Source organism: Seriola lalandi, unplaced genomic scaffold, assembly GCF_002814215.2.
Source record: "Seriola lalandi dorsalis isolate HSWRI2012SDOR001 ecotype SW California unplaced genomic scaffold, Sedor1 jcf7180002054494, whole genome shotgun sequence".
NCBI classification, from domain to species: domain Eukaryota; kingdom Metazoa; phylum Chordata; class Actinopteri; order Carangiformes; family Carangidae; genus Seriola; species Seriola lalandi.
In genome coordinates this window covers 50,868-64,249 of record NW_019525047.1, presented here as the reverse complement: position 1 = coordinate 64,249, position 13,382 = coordinate 50,868, and the positions used below count along the sequence as shown (strand labels likewise).

Here is a 13,382-nt window from a genome sequence, read left to right as displayed (position 1 = left end):
ACTTTTTCTCATTAACTTAATGCAAATATGTACATTTTCTTAATTTAAAGTTAATTCAGACTTCTATAGAATTTATGAACATGAGGTATTCTTTTGACTTTTGACTTGGATTTTTTAAAGAGACAAAAGTAGCATATTAGCAGACTTCCCATCATGCATTGTTTGAGAGTTTTATCTCTCCTTTTTTGTTGTTTGAAGAAAACAGATATGATGTAAACTTGTTACGGGTCTTAAATGTGAACACTGCCTACCACCAAGATGAAAGTTAGTGTTGAATTCACTCCCTACAGCAGCCTTCATGTTGTCTTTGTACTGACTGGAAGGTGGAAGTTCTTCATGTCAAATGAAGAACCAACTCTTTAAACTCAGAGCATGTAGAAGGAAAACAAGTCTGAACTGACTGTTGATTCAACTTAATGCTGAGGAGGATGTTGAACTAACTATTCGCCCTAAGTTCAGTGAACTCACATTTTGAAGGCAGCAAGGGAAAATATGTCTCTAAGTTTAATTAACTTAAAATGATTCACAGTGTAAATAAGTCAATAAGTCAACACATCTGAAGTAATAAATGTTAATAAATCATTAATAAAGAGATCACTTTCTAACAGTCCATCAGATCTGCACTTATGAATGTTAAAGATGTGTTAATAAAGTAATTTTGATCCAGATGTTGTGCAGCTGGTTCCCAGGACCTCAGAGGTCAAACAGTCCACGAGAGTGGTTTACATGAGGATCAGCAAAATTAGTTTTTTACAACCAGCAAACCCAAAATTTTCTCTTATTGATGGGTCATAATTGATCTGTAGAACACTAATAAGCAATGTATTAACCATTGATGATATCATTATTTACAACTTATACAACTTATAAACCCTTTATAAAGTGTGGCCTGATAGAAAGAGGCACAGATTTAACCATTTACAAGTAGCAGATAAAACAATCTGATGTGACTAATAATAATCAAACAGTAGTAACAGGCTCTGAGCCGGCTGTTGACTGTGTCTGTAGTTTTCTATTTCTGCCACTGGGTGGCTCAGTGAAGCAGCATTACTGAGGACAAAGGACTCAAAACCATATTTCTAACATACAGGGCTCATATTGTCCTAGATAACAGGCAGTTGTCATGGTCACAGTAAAGCCTACCACTGCAAGTGTCTTTTCTATATTATATGATCCATAGAAATACCACACAGAGCGAGCATATATTAGAGTATATATATTAGACTAGAAATAATTACCAGAGGAAGATGAAGGAAATAAACAAACTGTAGTCATTCATACACAAACAATAAACAGTTGCATTTATTTATACTGGAGACATTTTGACAGGTCACATGAGGAAAAGCACAGGTGTAAATAATATAATTAACGATGGCTGAATTCCATTGCGGTGGTGCTGGTATTGTTCATGCTGGCTCACTGTCACACTGCCATGGTGCAGTGTAGCACCTGAACAGAACGGAGCCATAGTTAATGTTATAAGTGACACCTGTGCTTTTGAGAGTTTAGAGTTTCTGCTCTCATGAAAACCCTGTTATCGCTTATTTCATCATGACAGTGACAGATGTTGTTCTAGCTCAGTGGTAGTCACTGTGGATACTATGAAGAGGAGAAACAAGAAAATGTAAACAATTACCTTTATGCACGATTCCATGCAGTGACCAAAAAAGGCCACAGGGAGGCTCCACAACTCAGAGAAGTACTGTTTAAGTCATTTATTTAGTAGCATGAAGCTGAAATACATTACATGAACATCTTTTAAAATACTTTTAAACTAAGGAATGTTCTACTATGGATACAGGGATTATACTTACAGAATATATAGTATAATATATAGTAACAATTAACACCTTCATTTTATTAGTATATAATATATTTTGCAATAATTGACTTTCAATAGGCATACATCTGTAACATATTTTACTGTGTGTTTATCTTGATGTTTGGATATTCCTGTCTTAGTATTTACATTTAACCAGTCTGAGTATTTGTTTTTAGTAAGAGAAGATCATATGTGGAAACCAGAAGAGAAACATTGAATGAGAGGAAGAAGTTCCATGAAGTCTACTACATCTGCATCTCATACAGTCTGAGCGCCTTATCTCTCCTGATGCTATATTTCCGTCTGTTTGTGCCTCTACATAATCTTCCTCTTCATCACCTCCACCTCCTGTTATTTAGTCAAAACAAATCTCTCCTTTTTTGGGTTATTTTTGCTCAAGCTATGATTCATGGACTTGCAGCAATGTCTCCGCTCTGTTCATTCTCAAGTGTGATTCATATAGTAAAATTGTTCCGCATTCTCTGGAATTAAATGAGCCCTTGAATGAATTATAAAAAATTCACTCTTGCGAAAAAGACAAGCTTACATATGCCAGACACATGAGCTGTACAGAAAAGAGAATGGAATAAAAGTGGCGTTTCCATGTGTTGAGGCAGATTAAACTTGTCACCCATCTACAGGGCTCAGTTATGCAGCGCAGGGAAATAAAGAGCTGCATTCCTCTGTAAACACTCTCTAGAGACTAAACAGGATCCATGGATCTTCCGGACTTGATAGTTTGTTTTCTCTCACATTTTTCCACTGTGTCCCCAGTGCTGAGACAGAAATAACTTTCCACTAAGTTTAAAGCAAATAAATAACTGGCTGGGCTGATTATTTTCACTAAAAGTCAACCAATAAATATGTTGGATCAGCATGTTTCATGTGGCATCTAATGCTGTGGAAAAGGGAAGAAAAAGAAAGTGATTATAAACTTTTATTTATGTGGTGTAAGTATTGGGTAGCTTTTTAATAAAGCTTGAACTCTCACTGTAAAAAAGTTTTTATATTGCTTTCATTGTTAATTAAAAAGACTTTTCATGTCCATTCTACAGCTGTCACTATAGTTATGAACCCTAAAATTACTTTAAAAAAGATTCATCTTTATCAGTAACAAGTATGGCAACTGTAGTCTACCACCAAATTCACCTCATGTATAATAACAACTTTACTTCTATAATAAAGGAGAGATGTGTATACATTTTCTTGCATTGCAACAATGCAGTCTTGTTCTTGTATTAACCTTAATTTTACAGTACATTGAGGATGATGAGGATGATGAGGATGATGAGGATGAGGATGATGTCCACTTTAATGGAGTTACTGATTGATGTAATATTGGATAGAAATGTTGGCAGCATCTGTATCAATAGGCAATTATGTGAGTGGGGGTGTCCTCTAGCAGTGACGCCAGAGGGAGGTGCATGAAGTCAGCAAAATTCACCTACAATAAAACGGATAAACAGAAGCAGCTGCTTTCAAAATAAAACTAGGTTCCTCCCGCAGTCTGAAGACATGCACATTAGGTTTATTGGCGACTCTAATGCCTTACTATACTATGACCTTTATATGCCTCTATGACTTTTTATGTTTTATTATACTATGACATTATTATGCCTTACTATGCTATGACTTTTTTTTATGACTGACTATGACTTTTAATGCTTTACTGTATCATGACTTTTTATTTCTTGGTATACTATGACATTTTTATGCCTTACTATACTATCTCTTTTTACTGCCTTACTATGACATTTTTATGCCTTACTATACTATGACTTCCCACCTTTCTGTGTGGAGCATGCATGTTGTCCCCTACGCCTGCGTGGCTTATCTCTTGGTACACATTTTTACATATAAAGGCTATACTTTAAATACATATTTGATTTTACTTCATATGTACATATGTTTCATATATGGAAATTCAACACATGTACATATATTACATTAGCATATGGGCATTCCTGAATTCACATTCAGTTCTATTGTTAAACTGTGTGGTTGACGGCATTAAAAAGCCAATCTCTTTGTTTTGGAGGGGTGGCAGGTTTGTTGCATCCCTACCAATGTTGAGACCAAACCTTCTACCTTGTTTTAGCTAATTGTATGATATTATCGATTGTGTTGTCTGTTTGTTTTATGTTGTTTTTGCTGTCTTTGTTGTCTCTTCTTAGACTTAGCATCAAAATCAATGCATTTTAATGTAGTATTTAATTCTGCTTTCATCTGTAGTGTATTGGGGTTTAATGATAATGAAAATGAACTGTTTTAATTACACTGTACATGTAAAAGCCCAACTAGGGACAATAGTTGAAAATTAGCAATAGCTATAAATTCTCTGTGAAACACATCTGTTTCCTCTTTTGTATTAGAATTATGTTAAATTGCATCATTCCTATTGCAGTAAATAAATAAATAATCTAAAACTAAATCTAAAAATATGGTAGCTACATGTAAACCCAAAGTAATTATATCACAGAATATTTTAAAGTCAAGTCTATAATCATGAACGTGCTTGAATGGTTTTAGTTAAAAAAAAATTTTTTTTTAAATCACTCAGATTTGCATGCGAGTCCGGGTTTTTATTTTGGAGGTTCTTACCGGAAACGCTCTACAGTACACTGTGTAAGCTAACGGTAGTATAGTTCGGGCAGCAGGAGCAGAGCACTGCTGGTCTGTCCCTCAGTTTTTCCCGATTTAGATCGAGGAAAAGAGGTCCTCACTGCCGCTGCTTAGACTTTGTGTCAGTCCAAGCTGTCGAGCTGTTCCCGCATTTGCTTTTCAGTGTAAACTGTATAAACATTGTCTCTGTGGAGGTAGACTGAGGGGAATGAGTAGCTGGGGAAATCTACCGTGACTTTTTCGGAGGAGAAAGTGGCCCCCGGTGCCAACAGGGCAGATAGTTGCTGCAGCGTAGCGGGTCATCACTGGGAGCTGGACACGGAGAGCTAGCTCCTTCTGAATGTAACAGCACAGCACAGCGCCAAGGTAAACAGGCTAATACAGCTACTCTTTTTTTATTTAATATTTTTAATCTTTTGCTGTTGTGATAATTTTGTCGTGAATTCTAGCATGTTTGCAATACTTAATATTTAAATCCATGATGGTGTTAAGGTACTTAAAGGAATTTTAATTCTCCTGTATGGACTAATGGCTGCCTATTGTACTCAGAAATGTGACCATATAGTAGTTTTACATGCTTTATATATAGTGTCATTACAATAATGATATGCAGCACTCAAGTATAAGAGGGTTTTCCTTTCAAATCGGTGATTTTTAATTGCTGGGAAGTAAATATAGGGCTTATTGCTCTTTTAAAAAGTGATGGTAATGAGGGTGGAGGTTGTATTGCAGCATCATTATTAAACTAATCTGCATTGTGGATATTGTGATATTTTTTATCCATCATGGAACATGCAAGAAGCTGTTGTTGCAACCCTCCTCTTTAATGTGGATTGTCATATGACAGGGCTTCAACAAGTGATCTCACATGGTCTATTTAAATTACTCAGGGGTCACTTCACATCAGATGATGGCGGCCCAGAGGGAGAGAGGTGAGAGGAGTATTCAAGTGCTGAGAGCCTGGGTCAGTGAAGCTAGTTGAGTAGGACTTCAGTTTGAGGATGTACAACAGATATAAGGATACATTCAGAGGCTTTGTGGCGAAACATAAAGAGTCTGCTGCTTGTTATTGCTCATGCAGTGCATGACTGACAGGCTGCACAGGATCCATTTATTGGATCAAGCAACGACACCCCACCCCCACCCCCACCCCCATTTCATCTGAAAGAGAGCAGGAAGATGAAGGCCTAATAAATACAGCTGACCGAGCTGACTCCACACTGTAGCCGGAGAGCCCAGGCATCAGTTTAATCAGGGAAATGGAGGCAGGAAGGGGTGGAGGACAGACAGCATGGAGGGGAGGGGGAGGAAGGCTAATTGAGGAGGAGGGTAAATGTAGGACAGTGGGGGGGGGGTTGAAAGGCAGTAGCTGGAGCCAGTAGCCACCAGCTGAATGGATGTGCCCCCAGACCCCCAGGGAACAGCTGCTGCTACCGGGGCCAGGGCTCCCACCTGATTTACGAGACCACTTACTGCACGCACGAGGCCACACCCAGGCCTTTCTTCTGCACATGTGACGTTAGTGTGTGTGTGTGTGTGTTTGTTTGTGTCCTTTTCGTGAGTGACATACACCTTATGTGTGAACTTGTCCCCTTGAGGCGCAAGTGATGTATGTGCAATCTGTGTGTGTGTGTGTGTGTGTGTGTGTGTGTGTGTGTGTGTGTGTGTGTGTGTGTGCTGCTGTGTTCGTATGGTACAGAAATGATGAATGTGTATGATTACCCTCTGCGACACATGCTTTGTGCCGAAGGGGGGATCTCAGGCTCAGAGGCGTAAAGTGGTACAAATAATCGCCTGTTACAGTTATTTGCCTCCACTACACACACACACACACACGCACACACACACACACACACACTCTTATCCTGCAAGTTTGAGAGCTGGTCTACAGCCGATGATCCCAGAAGAGCAGTTATCTATGATGTTATGCAGTAAATCACATGCTTGACCAACAAGCACAAACCTCAGCAGTCTTTCCTACATTCTGAAGGTTTCTTAAACCATATGGTGATTATGAGTCTGTTAGGTTATAACAAGGCTCAACAATTTTCTGTGCAACACAATAACTTTCTTTCCTGCTTTTGTTCTGTTCCATACTTCTGAATATCATTTTTGGCACAGATCTGTCTATTTTTGCAGCTAGATTGCGGGGTGGGCCGTACTCTTGGTTTGGGTTTGTGACCTCTAGAGCTGCTTTTAGCTAAAACTTTTGCCTTTGCTTTTCCCTGATGCATTCTTTCTCTCCATGTTTAGCTCAAATAAACTTTTGAGAGAGGGCCTCCTGCTTCTAAAAACAGCTTCCGAAAACACCGGAGAAGATTGGCGTGGTTAAGGCTGACCTCTGCTTGCCAAGGTCTGCTGAGAAAACAAGGCTAAACATGTTATGTTGGTAGTAAATAGTAGCAGACTTTTGTGGGCTGCGAGTTCCGTCACAATGCGTTTATTCTTGTGACAGTGCGAGGGTTTAACTGCGAAGGCCTGTGAGTCGGGAAAGAAATGTTTATGTTCCTTTCATTCACGGTTTGTGTTTAGAAATGTGGCTTTATTTACCAACATGAACACTGGCTTGTCTTTCACCAACACTTACAATAACAGAGCTGTAACCAAAGAAATAGTCATTATACTCTCGGGAAAATCAGGACCCAGTATCAAACCTCAAAATTTTGTTCGTATTGAATACTGATTTATTAATGCTTCTTTTATTTTTGCCTTTATTGTGAATCGTCATGATTTTTAAGTATTATTATGAGTAGAACTTAATTCTGTGTTTTAATAAATAAATATATTACTATATTATATCTATTTTATCTAAACGCACAGTCTAGCATATCTAGAAGTCTGTGTAGGCGATAAAAGTTCATAACAAAGTTTATAAAACTGGTCTTGTTGTCACACCTTTGATCATTTACTGAGAATCAAGCACTCGTCATGTGCCTGTCTTCAGTGTCCTATATATATATATATATATATAGGACACGCAGTATATAGGACACGCAGTATATATATATATATGCGTGAACACATAGAACCAGTACAATGCAAACTCTGTTCTCTGCCTTTGTGAATGTGGTCTGTTGGACGCTGACGTCTCAGGGGTGTTAGGTGAGTCACCAGCAGGCTCAATAGTTCAGAAACAGAAACACACCGCAGGACTGTAAATTCTTAACCGTTACTCATTAATGTTGGGAAATTACTATATTTGCAGATGTGCATATGATGTGCTTATCTGATGTAGGCATTGCAATAATGCTTGCCAGAAATTGTAGATTATAATATAGTAAAATTGACGGTGTAAAACCTTTTACATTATGTAGCTACCCCAACAATCCATACATTTTTAAAATATAATAGACAGTGACATTAAAAAAAGCATAACTTTCTGATATGCAAGGGAACAGTGTTGGGAAGCAACATGTTAAACTAATGTGATTACTTTTTTTCTGTAATGATTAGTGTAGTGTAATTACAGTAGTTACTAATCCCTGTAAAGCTCCTTCACTTTGACATTTGGGGGTCGACTTGTTGGCTACGTCACTGAGAGTTTGTTGGAGGGCTGATATCAGACTGATCCGGGATGTGGTTGATTCCAAAGTTGTCTTACTCAAATTTTGTGTTTTCTTGGTTAGCTGTTGTGGAAAATGTTAGCCACAGGTACTTGAACATTCAGAGGTCATCTGTGTTTTTCAGTTGGAGGGTGTATAACTGTGTTTCTGAGGTTGGGATATCTGCAGAGCTGTGTGCAGTCATTGAGGTTGAGCTCGCTGCTTGACGATCAGTAAAATTCCTGCAGACTGTGCAGCTGCCTGCTTGTTAAACTACTGTGTCTTGTTTTCTATTTCTACATTTGCATATTACAAAAGATGCAAAGTGTGTTGTGGAGGATTTGGAGGAGTTTAAAGGCATTTTTTAGGGGCTGACAGTCGAGTAATCAAAGTAAGGTACCGAGTGACACTGCAGGGGAAGTAGTGTTTACCTTCCCTTAATGATAAGACCTCACACCGACTGCTGCTTGTGGAACTTCACCATAAATTGAGGCAGATCACTAGCTTGATTTCTAATTCATTCATTTATATTCAACACCAGCTGTACACTTCAAGGACATCAAGCTTTAAAGCTGTATAGCAGGGACAGTTCTCTAAAGTACAAGCCTTTTACTCAGAGTCTATTGTTCAGATTAAGCAGCACAGCAGAGCTCAAACACAGTTTCAGAACATGGTGTTCAGTCAGTGGCTCCGAAGAAAGAGAATTAAACATGACAGATATTCGTGTAGTGTTCCCAAGAGGGAAATGCATGCAACCATAGAGAGCTCACTGTTTAGCTCTGCAGAGTTTTCACTCTCCCTTGGTAGCGGAAATGAGGCCCTCTAGTTCAAGTGTCAAGTCTGGGGCCTAATGAAAGACATCTGAGTGTCATTAATGTGCCCGTTTTCAAACGTTAGGGCCTCAGCAGAAACAAGCAGAGGTGTCCACAGCTGGCCTGCTGCAAGGTTCAAATCCGATTAAGACCCAACTTTGACATCTGTCTGCGTAGCGAAAACAGAACTGCCTGGGGTTTAATGTGGTAGTTTCCATATAGTCTTTATGACGTTTAGCTTCTGTTGGACAGCTTTCCTACTGCAGTTTGCTCTCTGTGCTGCTGTGCTCATGTGTCATTGTGCAGTTGGTTCGTCCTGACTTCCCCTTTGAGCATGACATTTGTAGTTATGAGTGAAATGTCTCAGCAACTATTGGATGGATTGCCATGAAATCATTCCTTTTCCCCTCAGGAAGAACTGTAATAGCTTGATGATCCTGTAGCTTTTCATCTAGTCATCACCATCAGGTCAAATACTTTGGTCTGTGACCTCAGCAGTACTTTGTGTGTAGTGCCAATTAGTAAATGTGAGCATGCTAAAGGTAAACAATGCAATTATACTAAAGATACTTTATAACAAATATGACGCATTACAAGTATCACTAATGGTATGAAATGATTTACTACCACTAACTAACACTAACTTTACTAACACTAACTGATGAATTTGTTGTCTGTGTCAAAACAATACAACAATAACATACACAACAATACAACACTGGCTTTATACAGAACAAAATTTCACCTGATTTTGCTGCTGATTTTTATTTGACAAACCCAGTAGATCATATCTCTCGTGAAGGTGTGTTGCTGAGATAGAGACAGATCTCAAATAAGTTAATTTTCCCCTTTTAGTATCAGAATGTTTGGAACATCTGGGGCTTGAGAAAAATTGATCCAATATTTATTTCGGTGACTATCGGGCAAAAGAATTGATCATAATCTGTGATCACGTTCACTCTCCCCCCCCCCCGGAGAGAACAGACTCTTGCTGGTCTCCTAAAGGGGCGGGGAGACGGTGAAACCCACATGATGCAGATACAGTAAATGATGATAACTGCGGTGTCTCCCTTCTCAACTGTCTCTAATTATACCCGCTAAGCATAAATCTGTTAGCATTGTAGTTGTGAGCATGTTAGCATTTTGCATGAAGCACTGCATAAGTACAGCCTCAAAGAGCTGCTAGCATGGCTAAAGACTCAACAGAATTCAACAGCTGAACCACTGTCTTGACAGATATTTTTTTAAGCAGATACAGTTTGTTTTCCATTAGCAACAGCTCTTCTCCAGCAGACAGACTGTTGGGACCATTAGGTATGGAGAAATTCAATAATCACAGCTGTAAATATTTGTCTGAGATGTCGGTGTGCTGTCATATATCTAAATGATCCTGCTCACGGTCACTGCAGCACAGATGCTGCTCTGATTGTTGTAGTGGTCCCAGAGAATTAATATCTGTGACAGCGTTCATTAATTTCCGGTGAGGTCCTTTGGCTGTGTTGATAGCATTGTATGAAGTAGTTTTGTGCCTTGTTTGGCTGTTCCCAGAGCTTAGATTACGGTGATGGCCTGGTTTAGGTTTAGAAATCAGACACGCTTGATTCACAAAGACAATATGCTGCCGTTTTGGCAGCTCGCAACATTTTCAACTCTCTGTAACAAGGCAGTCTGCTCCCCTCTCTCTGCTCTCTCTGCATTTTCTTCTTTTCTCAGTTGATTGCCAAGTATGTCATCTTTATGGCATCAAGAGGGAGATGTGGCTCGTTTCCAAGAACCATGATACAGGCTTCCTGTCTGATTCAGTTGAGCTTCCTGTGTTTCAGCAAAGGAAGGGCCGATTCAGCAAAGACAGGGAGTTTGGGGAGGCTTATTGTACAGCAGATCCCAGCTCTACAGGCTGAGCCCTGGGCTCACACTGTCACAGCCAGGCAACCCCACAAGAGCCTCAAAACTAGCCTGCGTTTTAGCCTAGTGGTTGGTGGTGGGAACCGGATGCTCTGCTTCTCTAGATCTGCTTTTAGAAGAACACCATAAACGGTAAAACAGATGGCCCCCTAAAAATGTCTGATTTCACAGATGCCTGAGCAAAGCTTGTTCCTGTCAGGTTTCTGTCTTTGACCTCAAAAATGCAACAGTACAACAGCATTGGAGCTATTTAAATATGACACACATTTTCCTGTATAAAATGACACATTGCAGGGAAATTTTACTAATTATATTATTCACACTTAGTTAGTTGTATGAGATGTGAATTCTTAGCTGTATGAGTCTATGGGGTTGAGGCAGATTTGTGTCTCTTGTGATTTAGTCCACCTATTGAATGATTGCAGAGGCCAGGTGGGGAACACGAGTCAGAAATAACTTGTTAGCACTGCACAGCTATTTTCAACACAGAGATGGAGCCATGATTAATGATATAGACATGGCTGTCCCCCCCAAAGGTTGTGGTTTTGCCTTAATTGTTTGTACTGGACTGGACTGGGAGGACATGATGTGATGAGACCTGAACACTATTCAATACAAATATATTTTGGGTGCAGAAAAGAAACCAGAACTGCTTAAGTGTTATTGATTGGAGTGGAAAAGTTAGAAAGTCCTTCCAAGGCAATATCCCTCCCAGAAGTGTATCTTTAGCCTCTGTCACACAAGGGGAATGTTGGCAGACTTCAAACCAACATGTGTGGCTAAGTATTTTGTGTAAAAAGCAGAGCAGAGTTTTCAAAATCAGCAGCCTGTTGAAACAAGGCTAAAACTGGAATTTAGGCTGCAGCTACTACCCCTATTATTCAATTTAACTGTGACAGAGTGTCTCACTTTGGCTCCACCAAACCATTTCTGAGACTGCTGTAAAATAACTGCTTAACAAAGACAAGTGGCATTCAATTTACATACTGTGTTACCTGAATGGAAAAACACGTAGACCACTTGTACCAATACGTCTACAGGTCAACAAGCCTTCTGACACAATTATATGTTATCAAATTTTTTTTTACGCATTAAAGCAAGACTATGTAACTTTGGCATGACAAAATAACACAATCTTCTTCTTACAAATGCAAAGTTGAATGCAAACAATAAAAGACACTGTTGCAGAATTCAGTACACTCAGGGGTTATACTGCTGCAGCCTTGTGGCCCGGTCACACCAGCATTTAAAACAGACAGAGAAAATAATCTATTTCATTGGAATCACCACAATCAGTGGATTCACTCCGCAAATGAGACTAGTTTAAAGATGCTCGTAAGACAGGAGTCAATGGTACAAATCCATCTGCAAGCATGTATTGTTCTCTTAGCGACTGAGCTAACTAAGTTGTTAGGGCAATTTATTAACTAAGCTAGTGCAGAGAGCTGTTTTGACTGATTTTAGCAGTTAGCTTATCTGCTACAGTTGTGTATCTACTAGCTCTGCAACTAGTCAACACATCTACCAAATGTTTCACAAAAACACTTTGTGAGAATGCTGTTGGCTCAGACTTGTCTATGTGTGCCATTTGTTTCTGCAAGTCTACAGAAATGCATAACAAACACAGAAAAGTCTTATGGGGGATAATGTTGGCAAACTTTGGATGGATATTACTGTAATTACTGTAAGTCATTTACCTGTGCTTCTGTTACACTATGTCTTAACATGTCTCCCATAATTGCCATTGACAAATTGTTTGCAGCAAAGTTACATATTATACAGTTACACATATCTCACTCAATGCCTCATTCAGTGTGCGACTTCAAGGAGGGTTCTGACAGGATGGAATGATCTGACAGGCAGTTAGGAACTAGGAACTAGTTGAAACTACTTTGAGTATATTACTTGAGTCCTACCACTGGTAGACATTTTGAAGATTATGTTTAAGGTGCACAGAGAAGTTTGAACCATTTCTCAGGATGTGAAATAAGAAGCTGATGTCATTAACACTTATGTGTGTATTTCTAAAAATAACGAATGGCAGCCTGTATCAGACGTGATGGAAACAGAGTGGCAAAGCTCTCACGGTTCCACTCCATCTCTCAGTGTTCAACACAGTTATTTTCACTGCATCTGACAAAGCTTCATCTATTGAGGAATAGCTTGACTACTGGAATGCTCATGTAATGTGGAAATTGTGATGACATTTCTAGTGATTTGGACCTTCATCCCTGTCATCTGGAGTATTTTCCCCATTTTTTTCTCCTGTGGAAGATCACTTTGGTAACCACATTGGATTCTCTGCCCATATCAATGTCCTAGAAGCAAAATACCAGAAGATTAAAGACATCACCGTCTCATCTCATTAACATTATTTATTGCACAGTGGCTCTTTTGGCGAAGGGGGGGGGCAGTGAGTGGGAACACTTTAAAGATCAGACCCTCTGTCGTGGTCTCAGAGGGCAGTCTGATTCATTGCTTTTGTCTCCAATGAGAGGGTCCTCCGGATGGGGGTGGAAGGTGGGAGGTGGGGGGTGGGGGTGGACAGAGACACAGACGGACACTGTTTGGTATTCTCCTCCTATTCTGTCGGGCGGCTTGTACGTCTCAGAGCTCAGACGTGTTCTCCGCTCCGCGCTGTTTGAGGGGAATGTGAAGTCAAGGGGCCGCTGGTTTGGC

General features: G+C 39.5%; 1 protein-coding gene across 2 annotated transcripts in view; it reads left to right on the top strand.

The window, feature by feature from the left end:
* The first annotated feature begins 4,497 nt into the window (after positions 1–4,497).
* Positions 4,498–13,382, top strand: part of itgb1a (integrin, beta 1a) — a 29,059-nt gene continuing 20,174 nt past the window's right edge. The window contains exon 1 of one of the 2 annotated variants that reach the window (XM_023412911.2): positions 4,498–4,810. The gene's annotated coding sequence lies outside the window, so the exon portion shown is untranslated. The remainder of the gene's footprint in view (positions 4,811–13,382) is intronic. The other variant, XM_023412912.2, reaches the window with a different exon arrangement.